Consider the following 26,153-nt stretch of genomic DNA (forward strand, 5'->3'; position numbering starts at 1 on the left):
TATCTCATTGTCTTCATCTGCAGAATGGAGGTAATACCAGATCCATTCATCCTCTAGGCACAGATGAAGCAGATAACACAATCTACTTGGTAAGCACCATGCTCAACCTAGTCAGCCTCCAAATCCTGCTAGTTACTATTAGTAGAAATTTACATGAAAACATTATTTGTAGATTACTTCTGTAGTTTTTTTAAGTCTCTGGAAAAACAGAATCACTAATCCAACACAAGGTCATTTTTAAGAGATCCTTGAAGGCAGTTTTGACCATCTAAGGGAGGAATAAGACTTTATCTTAACATGCTATGTTGTGTGAGGAAAGTTCATCAACAAGTCCTCTGGGTAATACTGTTGGGTAATAAAGCACTAAATTCATTTCTTGTTAATCATAACCCAAATGCAGCATCTTTAAAATTAAAAGCAACTTCCTGACAACTACTTTTCAGCATCCAGAGTTTCCTCTTATTGAGAATGGAAACCTAGAAGCTACTGCCTGGCCCAGTGGTACCAAGAAAACTAATTGTAACATGTTTCTGCCTGGCACAGCCTAACCAAATCTACCTGATCCTACATACATTCATTTTCTGCTTTTTGTCCACTGTACACCTTCTTCTTTAAACACTGTTTATACCCTGAATCCCTGAAGCTGGAGATTTGAGACAAAAAAATTCTCTATCTCCATAAGTGCTGGCTTTGAGTAAACTTGTTTTCCTTGCTTTAGTGAAGCAGGTGCTAGAGAGCCTTTGGTTTCCAGTAACAAACTTCTTACTGATCTTCCTTGACTGAGTTTCCACAGAGGGAGAGGATTCAAGAAGCAAATTTGGATCTTGAGGAAGACAATGTTGTTTGGATCTTGAGGAAGACAATGTTGGCCACATCCAAATGACACTGCAGCTTTGGGTGCAAAGTATAGAGCTTGGAGGGCTGGAAAACCACCCACCAACATTTCTACCTGTTTTATTTCACAATGTGGATTTGACAGAAACCCTGGGAAACTTCAAGGGATCCTAGTCACCAGTTGCCCCAGATGCTGATGAGAGAAGTACTCCCCTTCCACTTTTTTTTTTTTTTTTTTTTTTAACTTAAGGGGAATGTGCCCAGCTATGTGCCCAGACTGGCCTTGAACTCCCAGGCTCAAGCCATCCTCCCACATGAGCCTCCTGAGTCACAGAGACTGCAGGCACACAGCACCACTCCCAACTCCCATTACACTTGAAGCCTCTATTTTCTTATGTTTCGCTAACTCAAGATCCACCAAACTAATTATGCACAAAGCACAGCTCTAGGCATTCTAGAGTGAGTAAAGAAAAATTTAAATATAGCATCTATATTTGAAAATAAATGCAAGGTGAGACATACCACTAGAGAGAACTTTTGGGACCTATAGCATCAAGTCCCTGAATGAGGTCACAGAGAGATTCTTCCTGAGCCATCTTAACACTCGGCCAAGCAAAGCATGCCTCAGAGTGATTGGCTGTGACAATTTTGGTCTCCTGTAGTCACTTGGGTCCACCATAGTTTGCTCAGGGAACCAGGGTCCCTGGCCACAGTCAAGGCCCATCTCATGAGGCCCAGTCCCAAGGTCAGCCGACTCAGAGATGAGGCACAGGAGTGGCACTCCATCATCTGGCTTTCTTGCTTGCTTACTGTCAGTCTCTGACCTCATCTGAGAACAGAGAGAGATAGCCTTGATGTTGGACAGATTAAACATTTTAACCATGTTCAAAGTTTCTTTTTCAAAGGTCAAACCTTGATTTTATATCATTATAACCTTTAGTTTTTTAGTCTTTCTTCCTTATCGTAACCACAGAAAGTACAGAGCAATTTGAAAGGGCCTGTCCTTTTGGAAGAAAGCTTTCCAAATATGTCACCATTCTGGTGCAGAGAAAGGTAGCATACACTTTCCATCAGCAGGGCAGGCTTTGGTCTGAGGGGGTTCCCAAAGGTGTGGTCCTGGGATTCACCCCAGGATAGTGAGGACGGGAAGGAGGAGGAGGAGTAATGCCTCTCTTTGGCCACATAGCACTATGTTCAGTTTATGTTAACTTCATTCCATTTATAAACCTCATTGAAAATAAAGTCAGCTTCCATCTGCTTTGATATCATGAAGCATCAGCTTGCCTGCCCCATCCATGCACAATTTTAGAACGATAACTTTAGAGAAGGCATTTGGGCCTTGAATGAGATTCTCCCACAGAATCCACAGGGCCAAGCAATGCGGGGTGCCTTGTGGAGATCTCAGGGGTCTATTTGAGCCACAGAATATAAGTAGAAAGCAGTGTTGCTATACCGCGCCTGAAGGACCCCAGTTCCCAAGTAATGGTACTGAAGGCTGCAGGAATTCCAATCTTGGGCAACCTTCCAAACCCAGGAAGATCTAGGAATCACTTGTTTAAAAAACAGTAGAGGGAGTCCCCTTATTGCTTTGACAGACCAAAGGTTGGGGATTCCTCACTGATTGCTGATGTCAACTATTTCAGGTAGAGCTGGGAGCTATACCAACACTACCATGTCCCTGTCTGCAGCATCTTTCATTTTTATTCTTTTTATGATTTTTATACACATATTTATTTTTATATACAATATATGTAGGTCTCCTTCAAATTTGTATGTCGAAGTCCTACCTCCCCTCCCAAGTTACCTCATAATGTGACTGCATTTGGAGATAGGGTCTTTATAAGAAGAAAATGAGTTAAAAGGAGGTTAAGGATGGGTCCTAATCCAATATGACAAGTATCCTTCTAAGAAAAGAGACTACAGAGATGTGCACTCACAAAGGAAAGGCCATGTAGCCCTCTTCAGGTTAAGGAATGAGGGCTCAGAAGGAAACAACTCTACAGACACCTTGATCATAGACTTCCAGCCTCCAGAGTAAATTTCTATTGTTTAAGTCACTCAGTCTTTGTTCCAGAGCCAGAGATAATAACTGGGCACTTTGTTACCACAGCCAGGGATAACTCATACAGTCATGTGTCGCATAACCACCTCAAGGTTGGTCAACACCAGACCACCTATACAATAGTGCTCATAAGTGGAGCTGAATAATGGAGCTCATAATGGAGCTGAATTCCTCTCACTTAATGATGTTGTAGCCATCATAACATGAGAGCACTGTGCAATGCTTACGTGTTTGTGGTGATGCTGGTATAAACATCCTAGGGTGTTGCAAGTCATGAAAGTACAGTCCAAGTTGGGTGTGGTGGCACATGCCTCTAACCCCAGCAACTCAAGATCACAAGTTCAAAGCCAGCCTCAGCAACTTAGTGAGGCCCTATACAACTCAGTGAAACCCTATTTAAAAAAAAAAAAAAAAAAAATTTTTGTTTTTTTTGTTTTTTTTTTTAAGAGCTGGGAATGTGACTCAGTGGTTGAATGTCCCTGGGTTCTATCCCTGGTACTGAAAAATCAAATAATAATAATAATAATAATAATAATAATAATAATAATAATAATGCACAGATAGTTATTTACAGTGTATAACTTGATAATTAATGACTGTCACACCTTTATTATTTGTTATATTATACTTTTAATCATCGAAGTGTACTCCTACTTATTTAAAAAAAAAGTTTACTGTAATAGTCTGTCCTGTTACACTGGCAGCAGACTCACACATGCCATGTATTGCATGTATTGTGATTTGATTGCATCAAGAGGCCATGTGGAGTGATCAACCTAGACCATCTAGCTTTAAGTACCTTCAAGCCACTGCAATGTCCCCACAACAAGATCCCCCAATGATGCATTTCTCAGAACAAATCCCCAGCACATGACTACACACCTAATAACTTTGATTCCCATGACTCCAGTTAGAAGGAACTGTTCACAGTCTGCAGTCACAGAAAAGGAGGGGTGGGCAGAGGAAGGGGGTGGTGAGAGGGGCAACATGCCATATGACTTATCCATGTGCTTGCATTCTACATACTGTGCCCCTCCACATCTGTGCACAGGGAAAGCACCACAAAGAAGACAGAAATAGATCTGACTGGCACAGTCCAGCAGCCTCCTAGTAACTCTCTTTTGAGGCTTCAGTCAGGATGGAGGATTTGGGACTACCTCCTCTTTCTTCAGGTCATCAAGCATCATGCTCTGGTGGGCAGGGCATGTGACCATTCCATTGCACAAGTCCCAAAGCTGTGCAGTTCTCCCAGGCCTCCCTGTGTTTTCAGGAGGCACTAATACCCGCCAGGAGAGGCGAGGCTGCCCTATTACTGCTCCACAAATATTCAGAGACAAATTGGTAGGAATATCAATTTTATTCAAAGCCAGCTTTGAAGCAAGGCAGAAGAAACTTATTTCAAAAAATCCACCTGGGGGTTGGGGATATAGCTCAGTTGGTAGAGTGCTTGCCTTGGAAGCAGAAGGCCCTGGGTTCAATCCCCAGAACCGCAAAAAAAAAAAAAAAAAAAAAAAAAATCCACCTGGGAGGATGAGCAAAACTTTTAAAGGAGAAGTGGCAAAGTGGGACAAAAGGCAGATTAAGTTAGCCTGTGCTAGACAGGCAGGGCAGGGGGCAATCGCCACTCTAGGCTTTCTTGGCTTCAGTTAGTCCAGGAGAAGACAACCTCTCTATCTTTACTCTCAGCATGAGGAAGTTGCTCCCTATTGTAGAGAGACCCCAACTGCAGTGTTTCCTCTGCAAATGAACTTTGTCTAACCCTACCCAAGCAAATGCCTGTGTGCTTCTAGGAACCAGAGGCCATCCTGAGATGCACAGGTTGTACTTTCTAGAGTGATAAGAGTTGGGCTGGGCTGTAGCTCAGTGATAGAGCACTTTCCTAGCATACATGAGGCCCTGAATTTGACCCCCAGCACTGTAATCAATCAATCAATAGAATAAATAAATAGAGTTTACAAGTCACATTCTTCAATACAATAGATGAGTTTACTGCAATTTCAGGAATTAACACTACTGAAATAGTTTCTTCATACGGTATTCCTTCTAAGAACAGGTACTTCATGTGGGAGCAGTATTCTGAGATGTCCCAAGACCCCCATCCTTGGTGTACAGGCCCATGCAGAGTTCCCCTGGGTGAGGTGGGGTCTATGAATATAGCAGAGTCACAATCAATCCTGGAGATGGAACAAAAGTGACCAGCATGCAGAGTACAAACTGAATCACAAGGAGACCACCCTGGTAAGCTGGACCTAGCCACATGAGCCCTGTTAATGTGAGTCTGATTTCAGAGAGAGGTAAGTGAAAGAGGACAAAAAAGGGGTCATATGACCAGGGGATGATGGGGCAGCCCCTAGGCATCAGTCAGTCAAAGAAAGGGCTATCTCATACTCTTAGTCCATTTTTTCCTGTTTACAGTTGAATATCCCCAACTGGAAAATTTATAAATAACAAAGATTTATTTCACTCAGAGTTCTAGAGGCTGAGAGGTCCAAGGTCCCGGGCAGCATCTTGCGAAAGCCTTCTTGCTGATAGGGACTCTCGGCAGAGATCTGAGGTGACAAAGGCTGTCACATGGCAAGAGGGTAGCAAGAACCAAAGCCAAGCTGGCTTTTATAATAGACCCATTCCTGAGATAACCCATCAACTCATTAATTCATGAAGGGATTAATCTACTTATGAGTGCTCTGCCCCTTAAAGGTCCCACCTGGTCTCACCTCTTAATATCTCACAAGAGGATCAAATCTCAACATTTGTTGGGTAGAGACACCAAACTGCAGCACAGACCTGAATTCTGCCAAGAATCTGTATGAGTTTATGAGAAGACACCTTCGGCCCCCACAAAAAAGGAGTAAGAAGACCCAGGACCTCCTATGAGACCACAGCCCCAGCCTGTGCCTTGACCTCTGCCTGAGCAAGGAGCCCCAGCTAATCCATGCTGACCTAGGGAAATGTGAGATCATATTTGTATGGTTTATAGCTGCTAAGTTTGTAGCAATTTGTTATGCAAACATAGAAAACTGATACAAACTATACCCATTTTGTACCCCCTTGCCATGTGATGTTCTCCACTATCTCTGGGTTCTGCAGAGTCCCCACCAGCAAGTAAGGCCTTCGCTAGGTGCTGCCTAGGACCTTGGACCTCTCAGCCTCCAGAACTGTGAGCCAAATAAACCTGTGTTGTTTATAAATCACTCAGTCTGTGGTATTATGATGATGCAGCCTGGCCATACAGAAGCCAAGAGCTTCTGCCTCCCAGGCAGCTCATCTTCTATACTGAGCAGCAAAGGGGAAATGCCACTAGCACTTGGCTTTATAGTATCCACAACTGCAAAAAGAAAATAATTCAAGAGAAAAGAGTGCAGGGAGAGAATGCTTAAAATCCAGATGAAACTTCTCTCCCCACAAAGTAAGAGCCCATCGAAGGGTACAAATGAGATACAAAAATGGGGGGAAACATTGAAAACATGCAGGCTTGGAACATGAGCTGTTTCCTGAATGTTACAAGTAAGGTGTCTGCCTGGTTATTCCACAGGAATGACCTGCTCTTCCATCACCCGTGATTCCCTGCTCAAGATCCCTAGAGGGACTAAACTTGGGAACTGATTCAAGAATTTTCTGAAATTCCACCCTATTATTTAAGAAATAAATCAAGATGTAAGTAATAGCAAAAAGCTGTTTTAATGTTCAAAAGAACCAGTTCGAGGCCACAGGAAAAAGTAAGTCTTTTCTAGAAATGTCACTGCCCAGCTTCCTTTGGAACTGGAGGCAGAACTGACCATTGGTTGGCTGGTGTCTGCGTAATGGTCACACAGCTCTCTACCTGCTGTTTACTTAGTGATAAAACAAGGTTGTTAAATAGATGACTTCAGTTGGTAAGACAAAGTGAGGCCTCTGTGATTGGTTTGTCTCTTCTGGGGAAATTTGCTAACATTTTATAATTAGGCACAGTGAGCTATGAAGTTCTCATCTGAACCTTACTTGTCCAATACAAGACAACCCAGGGGACACAGAGTAGGGAAATGTTAGAATTAGGATGACTTGCAACAAATTTTATTTAAAAGATAATCAGTTAAAATTAATTAATTAAGATCTCTTACCATTTTTGTTCTCTGGTCTAGGCTGAGCTAAATTATTAATTTGTACTAGTTTTGTTTTTAAGGCTATTAAGTTATTTCATAAGAAGAGGTAGTGGCTGAACTATGGATTTTAAAGGGCTTGCTTTAAGCAGCTAAAAAAAACCTATTTTTTGGCCCAGAAAATTGGAAAATGCTATTACTTTCTTTTTTTGACTCTTTATTAATGCAAAGTTTAAGAACTAATGGTTGGAAATGTCTCGTTAATGTTTTATGCATTGAAATATGAGAATCTTCATGGCCTAGGTCTCCTGGTGTCTTCCATGTCTCTACAATGGCTATGTATTTACGAATCCCTCCAAAGTAGAGAAGGTGAGATTTATTGCCTAAAACTGAACTCAAAGTTTAAAAAACACAGGAGAAAAATAAGCAATACAGGAAATGAGAGAATTATACTTCAGGAAATGTATTGTTGTCAAGTGTATTTGCCTTTAGGTTATTTGGTTATGGTTTTCTCTAAAAGTAAACGGACAAAGTGTTGTTGTTGTTGTTGTTGTAAAAGATGACAACAGATTTCAATACTACCCACAATTAGTTAACAGCTGTGGTGAACTACTGTCCCTCCATGTGGCAGAATAGTAATCATTTCAAGTGTCATTATCCACAACCACCAGCCTGGTCTATGAATTCACAGAGATCTTGTGTCTGTAAGAATCTTTCTGGGTTGGATGGGGAGAAGTAAAAAGAAAGCACTCTCATTTTTGACTTCATATACAGCAAATTATTCTTCATTGTAATGTGACATGATCATTCAAGTTTAGTGACACTGCTGGCAAAACAAAGCAGCAGAGAACATTTGGAATGGCAGGCTGCCCACACTTCTGAGGCTGTCCGTGAAACACTGCACAAGCACGCAGTCACAGAGCTACTGTCCACCATACTTCCCAGGGCATTCTACAGCCAGAGCACTTGCTTCATCTACTTTTTGGCAATTTAGCAGATGAATCAGAAGTTTAAAATATTTCTAATGTGCATTCGCATTTTATTTTCCTACCCTTACATGATCTAACAACTTTATATATGGTCATATTTCACTGTATACTTTCCCATGTTCCAAAAATGACAGCTTTAATGTAGTTGCAGATTATTTTCATGATAACATATGGGATCGCCCCCCACCTCCATCAGCCCACAATCTACCACATACACACCCAGTTTGAGGTGCTGAGGAGTCGAGAAGGACAGTAGCAGAATAGGGGAAATGAGAGGACACATCTCACTTAACTCCCTTGATTTCCTCCCCTTTAAACTTGTCCTTCCTCCAGCAAAATCAAGCAAGAAAAAGAATGTGTCTTGAGTTAGGACCAGTAGGAAAGAGAATGAGAAAGAGAAAGAAAAGGAGATGGAGGTTTGTAAGGTTTGAATGTGAACATTTTTTGAGGACTACTCTGAGAGGAAGGATACTTAATTTGACTAAGCAACCAGGAAATGTTTCCTGAAAGGCGGGGCGGGGGGGGGGCATCTGAACTAGATCCTGAAGGATGCCAAGAATCTTTGGGTAACCCAAATCCCATCCAATCCAAAGGGTCGACTTCAACCAAAGAGAATTTGATTTGGGGAAGAGACTGACAGGGAGGTGCCCAAATCAGAGATAGGAGTGGATCAAATTTCAAAACCTATCCTCCACCAGCAAGTTCACTGTCATGTCTGAAACAGAAATAGGAGGGAAAGAATGGGTGTGGAAGTTCAGCTGTACCATCTATGTGACAGGACAGTATCAAAGATCAGATGAGGAGACTGGGAACACAGGTATCTAGGACTCCAGCCCCACACTGGTGGCTAGAATGCAGGTCACCACCCACCTCACCCAGGAGGCTGATCTGCTTGCACAGGGGACAGAGAGTTCAACTGTGAGCGACTTTTGAGTTCTGGAAGCTAGTGGGGTCCAGTAGCATGGAAGACAAAGGCAAATAGAAATAATACACTGGGGGCTCCTGAGCAGAGAGGTGAGAGCACCACTTATTGGGGGTGCCCTTGCTAAGATCAAACAGGAAGGAATATGAGGAGAAGAAAGGCAGAGATGAGAGCTGAGCACAGACTATGCAGGATGTGGGGGTATTGGGGAGTTGGGATGCCAGCAAAGTGGGGTAATGGAGGAGGGGAGTTGGGTTCACACCCAGGGCAGGATTGTTGACTAGTGGAAGCACTGTGCCATCACAGGGAGCCAGGGTGGCTGAGGGACTGCCCCACATTTGAAAGATGAGCACAGGGCTCCATGGTGCCCATTGTGCCCTGTGGGCAGCCACCGGCAAAATCATAGGGCATCACGCCCCCGGCCTCAACACCTCTGCCTTCACCGTTCCGTGGCCAAGGGAACACAGCTGGAAAAACAGTCATGGAATGTGTGGGTGTAAGCACCGTATTTTTGGAAACTGTACTTTTAATGGCACACCCATGAAGATAGAGGGGTCATCTTTCCAAACATTCTTGGACTTATTCATCTCCTCCCCAACCTATCCACTACTCAAGCTCATTTCTGATCCAGTTCACATCGGACTATTCAGCCTCTTGAAAGACAGAACTGTTCTTCAGAAGTGGACCTCCAGAGGAGGGTCTCGGGTGATTAGCACTGGCCAGTGCTTTCAGTTAGGGTCTTTCAGTCAATATCAGCGGGAGGTCTAGATGATAAATCTCAGCACTGAGACACCATTTTCATCTTAATAATATCATAATCACAACAGAAAAAATTAAGGTCTTCCCTCAGTACCACTCATTAGGGACCAGGCACTGCATGGCACTTCATATTCTTTACCTCAGTAAGTCCTCACGTGGTCCTAATAGTACATTCCCACTTACAGATGTGGAAACTAACCCTATATAGCTCCAGGGTTTGTGATGCCATGGGGAGACTTTTTTTTTTTTTTTTTTGGTCGTAGATGGATACAATACCTTTATTTTATTTATTGTTTGATTTTTATGTGGTGCTGAGGATTGAACCCAGTGCCTCACGCATGCTAGGCAAGCACTCTATCACTGAGCTACAATTCCAGCCCAAGATCTGGTTTTAAAAGCATATCTAACCTGGTACTCTAAGGGCTACCATGAAGACTTTCCATATACTAGGCAAAAACCTCTTCTCCCCCACTCCTTGTAAATCATGTAGCCAGAGACTAATGTGATCTGAGAATAAATATCACTATACTTGAAAAAGACTGGGAAGGCAGCCAGTTCCAAACCTATGTGAGTGTTTGAGACACAGAATAACAAATTTCAGTCCATTTGCCAAAACTCCTGCCTATTTGCAAACAACCAGCAGGTAGGAGGACTTGTCCAAGGTCAAAAGTCATCAAATTGCTGTTTTTGATAAAAACTGTGACATGTGCCCTACGTCAGTCCCAGTAGATTGAGAAATGAGCTCATTCACTGGGACTAAATGCAGCCAGGACCATTTGAGCTGCAGCTACAGTGGGATACAGCCCTGCCTACCTTGGGAACCTCCCTCGGCACTAAAAGGTCAGCTTCACGAGTTGCTTATTCTCCTGACCAGGCTGACTCAGTAGCTTTAAGACGTGCTCCCAAATTGAGCAGGGCACACCTAACGTTTCTGAAAGCAATGAATAGACCATAGAGCCTGTGTCCAGTGCAGCAGCTGGACTGGTTTACAGGTTGCTTCTGCACAAAGTTGCCCCACCCTTTCTCTCAAAATCCTTCCTGCAGAAAATATTTATAAACAGTTCTAAATTGCTGGTTTTGGAATGATGAATAATTAATGATAATACCTCACATCTGTCCAGTGCTTTCATTTAGGGTCACAAAGCCCCAGTGCATATAGTCTGATCTGACTTAATGACTCATCCCCAGTAAGAGAGGGCTCAAGGTCCAGGAGCCTGGACTCCGAGTGCCTTAGGTTCTTGACCTGCAAACAGGGACTTTCAACCATCTCTAAAGCCTCTTCCAAATGAAACTGAGGCTCTGTCCTCATCCTCCATCATAGCCTTTTGATCCTTTCTTTTAGACTTTAAGCTCTCCCAACTAGCACCAGATGGTCAAACAATGACGGTTAATTAAGTGTGGCCATGGCCACTATTTGACTTCGCCTTTCCTAATTTGCGTGTGTGTGTGTGTGTGTGTTTGTGTGCGCATTTTTTCCCCACTAACCTTCTGAAGCAAATGATGTCTGTGTGTGTATGTGTATGTGTAAGACAGAGAGAGAGAGAGAGAGTGATGATGATGATGATGATGATGATGATGATGATGAAGATGGGGATCAAACCCAGGACCTTGAACATGCTAGGCAATCCCTCTGACACTGAGCCAAAACTCCAGCCCCAAGTGCTTAATTTGGACTAATAAAATCAGAAATACTACAAATGCACAGCAAGAGACCTCTTACATTTGATTTGTGGTTTGGAATAAAAATAAAAGGTGGAGTTTTTTTATTAGACAGTATAATTGTTCATAGGATTTCAATGAAATAGAGCATAAAAATAGGTATGACTTAAGTGTAATCATAAAATATGATTACATGGTTGGCATCATTTTATACTATATTATTTTACTGACATGGAACAATAATGTAAAGGCAAATGTCTTCCCAAACATCAGACTGCTTCCGACTTCCTTGTCAGTTTCTTACATTTCCTATTGATAAAACATCATATTCCAACATAAAATCATGTTTCATTTTCTAAACCAACAGAAATACAGTTAGTCAGAAATGTCTGCATAATTTGTATCTTATAGACAAAAAGATTGTGTTTCCCTTGAATTTTTCAAAGTTGGACATTTGTTAGATAATTCAGCAATGTTCAGAGGTAAAGTCACTGGATCATAAGGGCTATGACTTCATCAATGAATCAATCCATTTAATGGATTAATCATTTGAATGAACTTACTGGGATATGGTAAAATCTATAGGCAGGTGAGGCATAGCTAGATGAAGTAAGTCACTGGGGGTGTGGCCTTAGGGACCTCATGGTCCCTGGCCCTTTCCTTACTTTCTCTGTCTCTCTTTCTCCCCTTCAGGGCTATCAAGAGCCGAACAACTTTCCTGTGCCATGCCCTTCTGCCATGATGTTCTGTCTCACTTCAAGCCCAAAGTAATGAAACCAGTCAACCACAGACAGAACCCTCTGAAACTCTGAGCCAAAATTCATCTTCCTTCCTCTAAGTTGTTCTTGTCAGTTATTCTGGTCTCAGCAACGAAAAGCTAACTAACACAGGTAGGTTCAGATGTAAAGTATGTAAAAAGATACACAGGGATACATCTAAGAAAAAGTAAAGCACATGTGAACTAAATGTAACTGAATATGCAAATCAGCTAGAGTGAGACCTCCTAAGCAAAATGAGACTGGAGGAGTCTTTGGTTTGCTAAGGGGAGAGATGCACACATTTTTTTTTTTTTTAAAGTACTTGGGATTGAACCCAGGAGTGCTTTACCAACTCCCTCCGCACCCCCACTTTTAACTTTATTTTTAAAAACTTTTTAAATTTTAAGATAAGGTCTTGATAAATTGTCCAGATTGGCTTCAAACTTGCAATCCTTCTGCCTTAGCCTCTCTGAGTAGCTGGAATTACAGGTGTGTGCCACAGCCTCTGGCTGCACATCCCCTTTTTAAACAAACAGAACAAACAAGAAAGCAGGATGCAGTAAGGCAAACACTAAATAGGAGGTTTGGGAGGTTCAGGGCAAGAGATTCAAAAATTTATAAAATAAAAGCCAAAATGGCTAAGGAATGGGGGTGGGGAGACAAAAAAATTATTTCCCCAGCCTTAGAGATTTACTTAAAGGAAGAAAATTGCCATGCATGGAGACATCATGTTAGGAACTGAGTCCACACCTTAAAAGTACCTTGCAAGATTTGAGCAGCACTGGAGTGACCAGGTTTGTCCTCTTGACCTGAATATTCCAAGAGACCTATAAGATTTACAACCACCCTTAACAGAACACACTTTCTTTTTAAAAAAATTTTTTTTCTCTATACTGGGAATTGAACCCATGGACATTCTGCCACTGGGTTACATCCCTGGTCCTTTGTACTTCTTATTTTGAGACTGGCTAAATTGCTGAGACTGGTCTTACACTTGCGATTCTCCTGCTTCAACCTCCCGAGCATTTGGGATTACAGGTGTGTGTCACTGCCCACTTTAGATGAATGTTGATTTGGTCCAGCTGAGCCTGAGGTCCTGATTTGCAAATCTATTCTACACCCAAATAAGATTGCCTTCATTTATTTTAACCTCATGTATGATTTCTTGATTGACAGACTCTCCTGGGATAATCATTAGTACCAAGGGATGATACATTAGAAATAAGAAATCTCTTTATGGAATTTACTTTTTTGGATGATGAACAAATAAAGGAGTGTGCATTCATGCGCATGCACATGTGTGCTTGTGTAAGAAAGAGTGAAAGAGAGAAAGACAGAAAATTTTAACATCACTTTAAAAAGACTCAACAAGACTGCACAACTACCCAAAATTTAATATACACTCATTACACAACAGGTAAGGAATTGGAATGAGAGACAATTGCTTTAAAGTGTTTCTCAACCTCAGCACTACTGACATTCTGAGCCAGGTAATTTACTGTAGAGAGTTTTCTGTTCGATGTAGGATGTTGAGCAGCAACCCTGCCTCCACCCAACAGATGCCACCGTGACTATCAAAAATTACTCCAGACACTGCCAAGTGCCTCCTGGGGTTCAGAATCACACCCCCCCCCGCCCCTGTTGAAAACTCCTTCATCAAAGCCCAGGGCAAACATTCTGGAAAATGGATTATTAAGTAAATGTTTATAGGACCAACATATTTTAAAAACCATATAGGTGAGAAGTCATCGCTAAAACAGAAACAGCAAAATTTGCAGTAAGAACTTGAGCCAAATGTGTTACATAACGTCCAGAATGTATCTTTCTTCTACCATAAACTGAAACATCTGCTCCTTCAGTGGGATGTGCTAATGGATTCTGAGTCCAAGACTAAAACTCAAGAGTCAGTGATAGATGACACTTGTAGTGACTTTTTTCTGGAGTGAATCTTCCAATCACAAAATTATCCAAAATACAGGAGGTAAAACTACTAGCATAAAAAGGATCTTCTGATCTCACTCATGTATGGAATCTTAAAATGTTCACCTCATAGAATTAAAGAGCAAAATAATGATTACCAGAGGCTGACAAGAGTAGAGGAGATGGGAAGAGAGAAGTTGATTAATGGGTACTAAGTTACAGGTAGAGAGGAGAAATAAGTTTGGGTATTCTATTGCACAGTGGGGTAATGATAGGTAATGATAATGTATTTTATACTTCAAAAAAGCTAGTAGACTGTGAATGTTTCAGCAGAACAAAGTGATAAATGTTTGAGAAGATGTTTACCCTAATTTTTAAACATCATACAATGTATACATGTATCAAAATATCACATGCTACCCCATAAATAGGTACAATTTTAGGTGCAATTACAAATAAATGAATATGAAAAATCAGATGATGAAAAATTTCCTAAAATATTTTTCCATTATATATGTCTCCTAAAAGTGACATGAGCTTTAAGAAATGTCCCAGATATGTGTGGAAGTATGGGTGCACAGGGAGGAGACTGTTCAAATGGGTCAAGATGACTGGAAAGTACTGACTGCTCTGAAATCAAAACAGAAAGAATGATGCATTGTCCTGGCAGAACCCTTACCCAGAGAATGAGGGCTTAGGCTTCTTCAGAAGGAAAAAAGGATCCTGAGTTTCTCAGGCCAGAGAGGGACACACTGCACTGTGCTCTAACAGCCAAGTTATTCACTACAATGCAACACCAAATAACCCAGGATGCCTGGATTTTCCCCAGGAAATATGCTAGAGCAAAATTAGACCTGAAACCCCTTAGTGATACCACTTAGTGAGTTTTAACATGAAACTATTTTTGTTTTTGGAAAAATCATTTCTCTGAACACTCACCGGGACTGGTTCCAGGACCCTCCTCAGATGCTCAAGTGCCTCTGTAAAATGGCATAGCATTTGCATATGATCTGCCCATATCCTCCTGCAGACTATAAATCACTTCTTGCTGGTAGAAGTGTCACACACCTACAGTCCTAGCTACTCTGGATGCTAAGGTGGGACGATCATCAGAGTCCAGGAGTTCAAGGCCATCCTGAGCAACATAAAAAGACACTGTCTCTTTAAAAAAATAATCTCTAGAAAACTTGGAATACTTAACAAAATGCAAATGCTGTATTGTTTGTGGAATAATGACATGAAAAAAGTCAGCACATGTTCAGTACAGACACTGTGTCCCCACCACCCCCTGTTCAGGTTGGTTGAATTCACAGATGTGCAACCCACAGACTTGGAGCACAAACTGTATCTCAGTAGACTTCAGGATGTCTTAATGACAACACTGCCCGATATAAAGCATGGAAAACACTGTGGGGACACTTCTATAAAATTTTCTAAGTAACTTTTTATATATTCATTGATTTGGTGGTATGGCATTCCCACAAAATGAGCAGAAGTAAAATCCCAGTTCTTACTGTGGAGTTCTGTGATTTTAATAAATTTCCCTGAGACACTGTGATCGTTCATATTGCTCCATCTAAGAGTACCCACATCCTCCTTTCTACAAGTCAGAGGTGTTTCTTTCTCTGTTTTCAAAACCTCCTTAGCCAGGCATAGTGATGCATACCTGTAGTCCCAGCTACTTGGGAGTCTGAGGCAGGAGGATGGTTGGACCAGTATGGACAACAGGGCAAGACCCCATTTCCAAAAGATAAAAGAAAAAGAAAACTTCCCTGCAAGTCTGATGGGCAGGACAGGACACTGTCCTTACTGTTCTTTTTATTTGCATCTCCCTGACTCCCAGACGACAGGGCTTTGCCCTTCTGCGCATTAACTCTGCATATTTCCTTTTAACTCTTTCTAGTGTGTTCTTTGATTCCTTCTTGACAACTTACCCTGCAAGTGTATTTTTATTAAAAATATTAACACCTCTCCTGTCTTTTGCTTTACAAATGCTTTTCTCCTAGAGTTCTGGTTTGTTTGTTTTTAATTTTTGCTTGTGGTGTAATTTTATCACATACTTGTTTTAAATTTTTATTTAGTTAAAAATATCTGATTTTTCCAGGACCAGTTAAGGAAATTTCGATGTCCCTTCATTGGGCATGATAGTTCCTAGTTTTGTTTGTTTGTCTGTTTGTTAGTGGGGGAGTGCATAGTAATTTCTGGAAAATGTGCTGATACTTATTTTTATGTTGCAACCTAAGGGACAAATGCCATTGGACCCCCAAACAGTCAGTTGTATCAACACTAGTTTTTAAATCATTCTTCCCCTAGTGAAATACCCACTTTGCTCTATATACAGTTTTCATGTATAGCCATGTATAGTGACCCACAACAGTAATTTCAGCTACTTGGCAAGCTGAGGTAGAAGAATCACAAGTTGGAGACCAGCCTTGACAACTTAGCAAGACCCTGTCTCAATATAAAAAAAAAAAATTAATAAAAAGGGTTAGGGGTGTGCCTCAGTAGTAAAGTACCCCTGGGTTCAACCCCCAGTACCACCAAATAATAATTAATAATAATAAAATCACATGTAATAACATTTGTGTTTGAGTTTTATTTATAAGTTCCAGAAATCTATATATCTGCTGAATCACAGTATGATCAGTTCCACCGCTAGCCTGAACACTAAAAGGAGGCTTCCTGCAAACTTACAAGGGTGCCGTGCCCCCTCTAGGGAAAGAAGCCTGGAGGCAGGGCTCTGGCTCAACACAAGGGGTGCATGCTGGATGGCGTCCTACTCAGTTCTCTGTGGGGCACAAGTCAAGGATAAGTTCCTTTTGCAGCCCTAGTTACAATGTTTTGCATGAAAAACTGCTGCTTTAAAAATGTCTTTACTATACTGAGGTATTATAAACTGTAAGACCACTTTATCCAATTCCAAAAGAACCCTAGGTGGAAATGTCCCCACATACATGCGCAAGGTTCTTGTGAATATGGGCACTGAGCAACACCTGCTTCTCCTGTTCAGGGCTGTGGGAAACTATGCATTTCCTCATGTCTGCTCACACCCTTCAAAAACACAGTGCATTTGGGACTGGGGGGTGTAGCTCAGTGGTAGAACACTCGCCTAGCATACGTGTGGCCCTGGGCTCAATCCCCATGACAACCAAACCAAAACAAACAAACAAAAATACTTCTATGAAGTTGTCTTCATGGAAGTCCTGATCCTTTCTTATTAAACTTATTCCTAAATATAGTACAGTTTCTGTTCCTATTTTGTGGGGGCATCTTCCCTGCTTCCTCTTCTAAGTGCTCACTGCTCCCCAAATTATTATACCCAGCTCTTCCTTAAGTGGCCACAGGTCTTCCCCAGCAGCTCTGTTTTGCTGGGCATGAGTTTTTGTTTATACCATCCTCCTCCGCCTTGTTGCCAGGCACCTGTGGGTGAATGGTTACTATTCTGAGTTCACACACTTGGCACTGGTCTACTCTCTTACATGATGTCAGGTCCCTTCCATAAGGAAGGTGAAGTGGCTTCCCAAGTCAGTGGGGAGCAGAGGGCTTCCCCAGGGTCTCCCTGGCAAGCTCTTCAGCCACAGGAGCAAAGGAAATGAGTCCAGGGGAGCAGAGCATCAGTCACTCTCCCATGCATCTTCCTCACTGCAGGCACAGGTCTGTGGGCCATGGAGGAACCAACTGATGCTGCCCACAGACCTGCATAAAATCAAAGTCTGCCCTGAATGCCCAGAAACCCAGCAGTCACTTCATTCAGGATGTGGAGGGGAAAAAAGGGTATTGAATCCAGACCACCTTTTCCCTGGAGCTCCCTGCATCTTCTGAATCAGAACTTCAAGAAGTGAAAGGGCTTCATTGATTATAAGGTCCCTCCCCTTTATTTTACAGTCTGAGAGAACTGAGCCAGAAAGTCAGGTCTGTTTTCTCACATATTCAGGAGTTCAGACTGAGTCAAAACTCTACAATATGCCTTTCCCTGGGGCTTCTCTTGAGATGATTTATTGAAAACACTCACCTTCTGACCTTCCTGAGCCTGGGAGCTAGTTTCTTACCACAGTGCAAAATAAGACATCATGAAAGTAACCTATTTTTACGAAACACATCCTAAAACCTATCACCACAGCAATGTTTCCCTGTGACATATTTATTGCAAATGTTCCTAAATCATGTCAGCCTACACAGTATGATTATTAAGGGACCTTAAACAAACACTTCCCCATCTCAGCAGAATCAACTGCTAGAATAGAAGGGACATTAACGGATGGATCAAAATGTACTCTTGTGATGTGATTTCTTCTGATGCAGTCTGTGTGGTGACGTAAGGCACCTTCATGGTTCATAGCTTGCAAGCCAAATCTCAATTCTTCACAGTAAAGCAATAATGGCAGCAGTAACCTGGGGAAATTGCTTTCACCCAAGATAGTCTGAGAATAAGTACTGATGCCTGAATTCGGGGTGGTAGAGATGGACTTTTTGTTTTCCTCTTTGGGTAAAAACATAGTGACAAGGGTTGTGCTCATGATCACCTTCTCCTGTGGGCCACGTGCACAGGATCCTACAATGGCCATCACAGGTGCAGTGTTTCCACACAGTCTTCACTGTGTTCCTGTGAGGCGGTGTTGTTCCCTGTTACAGATAAAGACACTGAGGAGCAGAGGGGATGGAGTCAGTGCCCAAAGACTCCCTGCTAGAAGCTGGACAGCAGCTCCAAATCATGAATAGAAGGAAGGCCCCAAACTTAACCAACTCATGCTTTCCAATTTTAGATTATTCTAGTGGGGAGAATGCTGAGAAATGGGCATTGCTAAGTGGTAGAATTTGTTGTCTCTATTTAAGAAAAAAAATATTTTTTTTCTTCTTTAAGGAAACTACACAGGTTATAAGTGGTTTACAAACCAGTGCCTTCTGTTACTGTGCAAACATGCACAGATAAGCAATGGCCCTTTTCTGAAGGATTAATCAGTCAGAGGTTTCCAACTACCTCAACACAGCAAAGTGCACCCACAAGGCCTTGTGTAACACCCAGGACAACACCTGTCAGTGTGACCATTACATAGGCCCACCGTGGGAAGACAAGGGTCCAGTTATCTTCTGGACCAACTTTTCTATTTTATTAATTTTATTTTTTCCATTGACAAAATATTTGTCCACTTTGTGAGGTACAATAGGATGTTTTGATTTGAGTAATGATTAAATCATAGTAATTAGCATAATCATCACACTGACATTATAATTTCTTTAGGGTAAGTACTTCAAAGTCCTCTCTTCTAGCTATTTTGAGATACATAATGCATAATGTTAACTATAGTCACCCTATTTACAATACAACCCAAGAACTAAGCCAGTCACAGTGGCGTACACCTGTAATCCCAGAGACTCAGGTCACAAGTTTGAGGTTAGTCTGGGCAACTCAACAAGATCTTGTCTCAAAAACTAAAAAGGACTGAGGATGTAGCTCAGTGATGGAGTGCCTCTGGTTCAATCCCCAGTGCTGAAAAATAATTGTTTTCCAAAAACAAAAAAACACCAGAACTAATTTTTTCTATCAAATTGGAACTTAATACCTGTTGACCAGCTTCCTCCTTGCTCTGCCCACAAGAACAATTTTAAACACATAATTAATGAGAATTTTGGGCCTTTGCTGCAGCCTGAAAAGATGGAAAATTCTTCCCAAAATTGTTCCCAGTGACTTAGGATTGAAGGTTTATAAATGGGAACAAAAATTGCTTGAGTGTGTTTGGATTTCTAATTGTTTATAACTGCTGAAAATCGCTGGATTACATTTCTGGTTTTGTTATTAGCAATGTGTTATGATCCTTTTCCTTATTACTAGTAGTAGTACTATTTCCCCAAAGTCAGATAGGTACTAGCACTACAATTTCTACCTGGAAATATTTCTTTGGTGTTATTTTATTCCTTCACTTTGGAGTCCTGTGTAATCATACTCAGAGGGAAAATGGGCACAGAAGATGGTTCATAAATATGGGTGGGGCATCTATTCCTTTCACTGGCAGTTATGGTTCTGGTCACGACCCTGTGTGCACCCACAGAGAAAAGCCCAGGCACGTGGAGTTCCCACAGGAGGATGCTGGCAGGGTGGGGAGTGAGTGGGTGGGGTAGGGAGTACAAAAAGATGCCTTAATCCATGCATAAACTCAGTGCTGATGAGTCATCAGGGAGCAGTTAACTCACCGAGTCACTCACTGGGCAGCTGGCAGTGGCAGTAGTATTCTAAGTTGCTACTGAAGAGGTCTCATTCCTTCTGCAGCTTTGGGAAATTTTTAAAAATTTATTTCTTAAAATTTTAATTGACAGGACTAGAGTTGTGGCTCAATGGTAGAGCACTTGCCTAGCATGTGTGAGGGAGGCACTGGGCTTGATTCTCGGCACTGCATATAAATAAATAAATAAATAAATAAATAAATAAATAAATAAATAAAATGAAAAATAAAATAAAGGTCCACTGACAACTAAATACATATAAATTCAATTGACAAATAATAATTGTATCTATGGATGGAACACAAAGTGGTGTTTTGATATATGTACACATTGTGGAATGATTCAATCGAGTTATTTAACATATCCAACACTCCACATACAGGGTGTGTGTGTGTGTGTGTGTTGTGTGTGTGTAAACATGTAAAGTCTATTCTTTTCAATTTTGAAATATAAATTATCATTAACTACAGTTCCCATGTTGTGCAATAGATCCCTAGAACTCACTTCTCTCTCCAGTCCATCTGAAACCTTGTATCCTTTGACCAACATCTAGCCTTTATACTCTCCTACTCTCCAGTCCCTGGCAATCATCTACTCTGCTTCTAAGGGACTTTTTTAGATTCCACATACATGTTGAGTACCCTCAATATGAAAATCTAAAATGCTCCAAAACCATAAACTTTCTGAGTGCCTGTGTGATGCCACTTGTGAAAAAGTCCACAACGGATCTCATGTGATAGGTTTCATTCAAAACACAGCTTCACTAAAAATACAAAATAAAATTATCTTTTGGCTATGTGTGTAAGATGTACATGAAATAAAAATAAATCCTGTGTTCAGACTTGAGTCCTATTCCTAACATATCTCATTATGCATATGTAAATATTCCAAAATATGAAAATAAATCTAAAACTCCTCTGATCCCAAGATCAGAATTTTAAAGAAGAGATACTCAAGCTGTATATGGGATCTTATGATATTCATCTTTCTGGTTAAGGCTTATTTCACCTTATGTATGCTCTCCAAGTTCCTCTACACTGTAACAAAGTTTAGCAAGGTAGTAATGCACCACCCCAATGAGACAAACATCATTACCCTATGCACATGCATGATTACTCGAATGGTGTGACTCTACATCATGTATAACCAGAGAAATGAAAAGTAGTACTCAATTTGAGTACTATGAATTAAAATGCATTCTGCTGTCATGTATAACTAAATAGAACAAACAATAAATAAAAATAATTTAAAAAAAGAAATGCACCACCCGCCCTGCAAACAGAATTCACAAAATACAAGTCTTGATAAGCAAGGACTCCTCACTGACATGAAGATTAGACAGCCTCCTGGGAGGAAGACCTCTTGAGGCCAGTACTGTGGTGGCTCCCCAGCTTTCTGGCCTCTACCCATTCCTGTCCATCCCCAGGTCTTTCAAAAGTTCTGTGTTCCCATTTTTATATTTTATGCTAGGTTTTTCATTTTAAGTTAAAAATTTAAAGACTCTTGTGAAGACCAGATGTCCTCTGGGCCTTGCACCCACACTGCAGCACTGGAGGGTGGGCACAGGGACCTCAGGCCCTATCAGTGGGCCTGTGTGAATACACAAAAGAATATACTGATATGTGTGAATATATACAATGAATTCCACTTTTATGTGTATCTATAATGCACCAATTGTTTAGAAAAATGATGAATAAATAAAAGGAAAACCAATGGAGTAAAGCAAGGGAATGGGGGAGGGAGGAGAAATGAAAAGGGGAAATACTGGGGAATGAAATGGCGCAAGTTATAATATATGCATGTATGAATATGTCAAAATGAACCACATTATTATGTATAACTATAGTGTACCAATAAAAACAAAGAGAAAAGAACTATTAATTGATACCTTTATCTTCACAGTCTAAGGAATTTTCACAATGGAGGCAATGCCTTTAAGAATTTTTTCTTTTTTAAATTTTTAGTTGATAGAAATAATTGTATATGTTTATGGGGCACAAAGTAATGTTTAATAAATACATTATGGGGTGATTAAATCAAGTTAGTTAAATTCATTGCCCCACATACTTATTATTTACTTATTGAGGGTACTGGGGATTGAATGCAGATGTGTACTACCACTGAGCTACAGCCCCAGTCCTGTTTACTTTTATTTTGAAGGAGGGTCTTGCTAAGTTGTCAAGGCTGACCTCCAACTTTCAATCCTTCTGCTTCAGCCTCCAGAGTTGCTGGGATTATACGAGTGCAAAACCACACCCGGCTACTTAATCATAATTTAAAAAAAAAAACTTTTGTCATTGCGATATGAAACCTGGATGGGGGTAGGGTAAGGTGAGTGAGATGCCCATCTTAAGCAACATATTCAAGGGAAGTTACCAAACCAAAACAAACCAAACAAACAAAATCTCAGTAATTATGGGGAATATTTAAAACACCATTAAAAACAAAAAGCAAAAGTATCACTGAGGAAAAAAAATACTGACATTTTAAATAAATGCTTCCATCCTTCACTGAGACCTTCCTGCCTCCTGTTCCTACCTCCCATTCCATCACACCTCTTCCTTCCTCCCATTTCTTTTTTTTTTTTTTTCTTTTTCGGTGGTGCTGGGGATTGAACCCAGGGCCTTGTGCATGCTAGGCAAGCACTCAACCAACTGAGCTATATCCCTAGTCCCCGCTTTTTTTTTTTTTTTTTTTTTTTGACAAATTATAATCATATATAATTACAGGGTATGCAGTGATATTATGACATATGTACCTTGTAAAATGAATGAATAGAGCAAATTAACATACCTCTGGCCTAAACACTGATCATGCATTTGTTCTATTTAACTGTGATTCTGTGCCCTTTGACCAACCCCTCCCATTCCCCCCAACCCCTCAGCCTCTGCAAACCACCATTCTACTCTCTGCTGCTATGAGTTCAGTTGTTTTGGATTCCACATATTATGGACATCATAAAAGCAAGATATTTGTCCCTCTGAAACTGGCTCATTTCATTTAGCATTTTGTTCTCCAAGTACATGTATATTGTTACCAATGACAGACTTTTCTTCTTCTGTAAAGCTGGAGAGCATTCCATTGTGTATATTTTTCAGGTTCTCTTTATTCATTCATGCACTGATGAACCGATCCCATAACTTGGCTATTACGAATAGCACTGCAGTGAACATGGAGTGCAGATGTCTCTTCCACATACTGATTACATTTCCTTTGGATATATACCCAGAAGTGGGATTGCTGGATCATATGGTAGTTCTATTTTTAATTGTTTTTATTCTTGTTTTTGTAATTGAGACACAATATTTGTACATCTTTTAAAAATATGGAATGCCTCACAAATTTGCATGTCATCCTTGCGCAGGGGCCATGCTAATCTTTCCTGTATGGTTCCAATTTTAGTATATGTGCTGCCAAAGGAAGCACTATTTTTAAGTTTTTGAGGAACTTCCATGCTGTTTTCCATAATGGCTGCACTAATTTACATTCCCACCAACAGCATACAAGGATTCCACAAATGCACATTGAATGAAGGATACAGTCTGCATTCAGCTGGCAATATAAGCTGATGGTGAAAGGGAAGACAGGCTGAAGGGGAACAGCATGCTCCTGCAGTAGCTCTGGTCAGTGAGGAATACAGTGTTATTAGGGCTGCCTACTTAGGGGCCAGAAATGTGTACAAGGGGACCCTAGAATTTGGTAAGTCTGCTCTGGGTGAATGGAAATTTTTATTTTTTAAGAAATTAATCTTAGAGAGAGCAACCTCTGGCCTGATAGTTTATCCTCCACATAAAACAGTTAGGTGCACACTGGGGGCTCCCAGGAAGGCAGGGCTGGATGTGAAGTCTTCATCCCCATGTGTACTGCACACTTCCTGTACACAAATGAATTTAAGGTGTGTTATGAAAGAGCAGGCCATTCATCCCCAAGGTGGGCTGGACACCAAGGGAGAAAATAAAGGTACTGCACCCAGTGTCTCCTGGGTTAAACCCCAGAATCAAAAATTAGAAACAGCACAGCTCATAACATCTCTTGAGCCTCAGCATTCCTGCGTGCAAAGTGGGAATAGAGACAGTGTCATGCCTGCATTCCAGGTGGGTGCAGTGGCTATGGTAAGGAGCATGTACCACTTGACACTGTGTGCAGTATGCAAAAGCACTGCAAACCATTAGTGAGTGTGAAGCTCTGGAGATGTGTGCAAACACTCACTCTGCACACATTCACTTCAATTTAACTTGCAGGTAGCAAAAATATCACCAGAGTTCCTATTTATCAGGCTTCAATTTGCTCAACCTGGTAAAAATTTTCCAATCTGGTTTGGAACAGTTTGCTTTTACACCTTCCAGCTCTCTAAAGCACCCTGGCACTGTTGCATCTACAATTTAGCTGGCCGCCCCTGGGCAGGAATGAAGTCATGACTCACCACTGGAGGCTCCCAGTGCTAGTCTCTGAAACCTGATGGATGTATCTGACGGCATATAAGAGCCATGTGTCAGTAAAGCTCCCTGGTAATTGACTGGGATTGCCTGATAAGGAGATTCAGGTTGATAAGTAGCTTGTTACCTGCATCACCCGCCTCTATTCCAAAGTCGAAGTTCTCATCAACATTTTCATGTTAACACAAGGAACATGTGCTCCACATGATGAGGGCATGTGACCTACTTAGGTTCCACATGAAATACAAAGCCATCTTTGTTCACCCAGGAGATTTTTAAAATTATTTTCCTGCATTAGATGAGTAAAATATTGCTTTGGACTAACACTGGAGACTCTGGGTCTGAATGCTTTTCTATTTGAAAAAGAACAGAAATTAGGCAAAATGCAGAATGTAGAAACACATGGGTTTGCCTGCCCACCCCAAAGTACAGAATGAGTTGTTCTTAACAACCAGAACACTGTGCTGCTGGGCTGTGGTGCTCTGAGCTTTCTTCTTTGAAATTGTAGATGACCTCGTTCTTCATCATCACCCACTGCTAACTTTTTGTAAAAATGTGAGGCAGGTTCTTTCAGGTCTGTAAGGATCCTGTGAGACTGGCTGGGCTCTGAAGTAGTCTTTGAGACCACTAAAATCATAAGTTAGTATTCTGATGCTGCTGTAACAGATGACCACAAACTTAATGTCTTAAAACTGCACAAATTTATTTCCTCACAGTTCTGTGGGTCAGAATTCCAGCACAGGTTCTCACTGAGCTAAAATCAGGGTCTCAGCAGAGCTGCATTTCCCTCTGGAGGCTCTAGGGGAAAATACATTTTCCTGGCATTTCCAGTTTGTGGAGGTCACTTCCTTTCCCTGGCTTGTGGCGCCTTCCTCCATCTTCAAGCCAGAGATGGCAGGCAGGCAGGTAGGTCTCTTTTACTGAGCTAAAGTTATTTCTGTGATTCTCTTCTAACTCTTGCTTCTGCCTTAAGGACCCTTGTGACTATATTGGGTCTAACCTGATAACCAAAATAATCTCTTTAGTGTAGAGTCATCTGACTACCACTTTAATTACCTTTGCTATGTAAACTAAAATATTTACAGGTCCTGAGGATTGGAGTGTGCACACCTTTGGAGGGTCATTATTCTGCTTAAAACAAATTATGAACAGAACTTAGGTAAAACTGCATTTTACAAATGAGGAGAATGTGGTCAATACTCACTGAGGTGTGCAGATTTAATGGCTTTGTCCAACGCTCAGTTTCCACCTTTTACCATATAGCATTTCTGTTCTATTAGGTATTATAAATCACCTAGAGATGATTCAAATTGCTCAAGAGGATGTACACAGATTATATGGAAATGCTATGTCATTTTACATAAGGGATTTGAGCATCTATGGTTGTTATCTATGGTGAATCAGGAAATCAATTCTGGGAAGATACAAAGGCACAATTATATTTCTCTTCTAAAGGAAAAACATAAGGAAATGCTGAATCTATATGTAAAAAACAAATCAAAACCGAACAAAGAAAAAG

The 26,153-nt window shown here is 41.1% G+C and overlaps 1 protein-coding gene and 2 non-coding genes across 5 annotated transcripts in view; 1 reads left to right on the forward strand and 2 right to left on the reverse strand.

Annotated features, from left to right (window-relative positions):
- Atp10a (ATPase phospholipid transporting 10A (putative)) overlaps positions 1 to 26,153 on the reverse strand; it is a 180,321-nt gene that overhangs the window by 89,144 nt on the left and 65,024 nt on the right. The gene's annotated exons all lie outside the window — the stretch shown is intronic.
- Positions 4,316 to 4,389, forward strand: Trnap-ugg (transfer RNA proline (anticodon UGG)). Its single transcript has one exon. It is a non-coding gene; the product is annotated as a tRNA-Pro (tRNA).
- LOC124978337 (U6 spliceosomal RNA) lies at positions 23,518 to 23,624 on the reverse strand. Its single transcript, XR_007107374.1, has one exon. It is a non-coding gene; the product is annotated as a U6 spliceosomal RNA (small nuclear RNA).

The sequence above is a fragment of the Sciurus carolinensis genome, chromosome 2 (genome assembly GCF_902686445.1).
Source record: "Sciurus carolinensis chromosome 2, mSciCar1.2, whole genome shotgun sequence".
Classification (NCBI taxonomy): domain Eukaryota; kingdom Metazoa; phylum Chordata; class Mammalia; order Rodentia; family Sciuridae; genus Sciurus; species Sciurus carolinensis.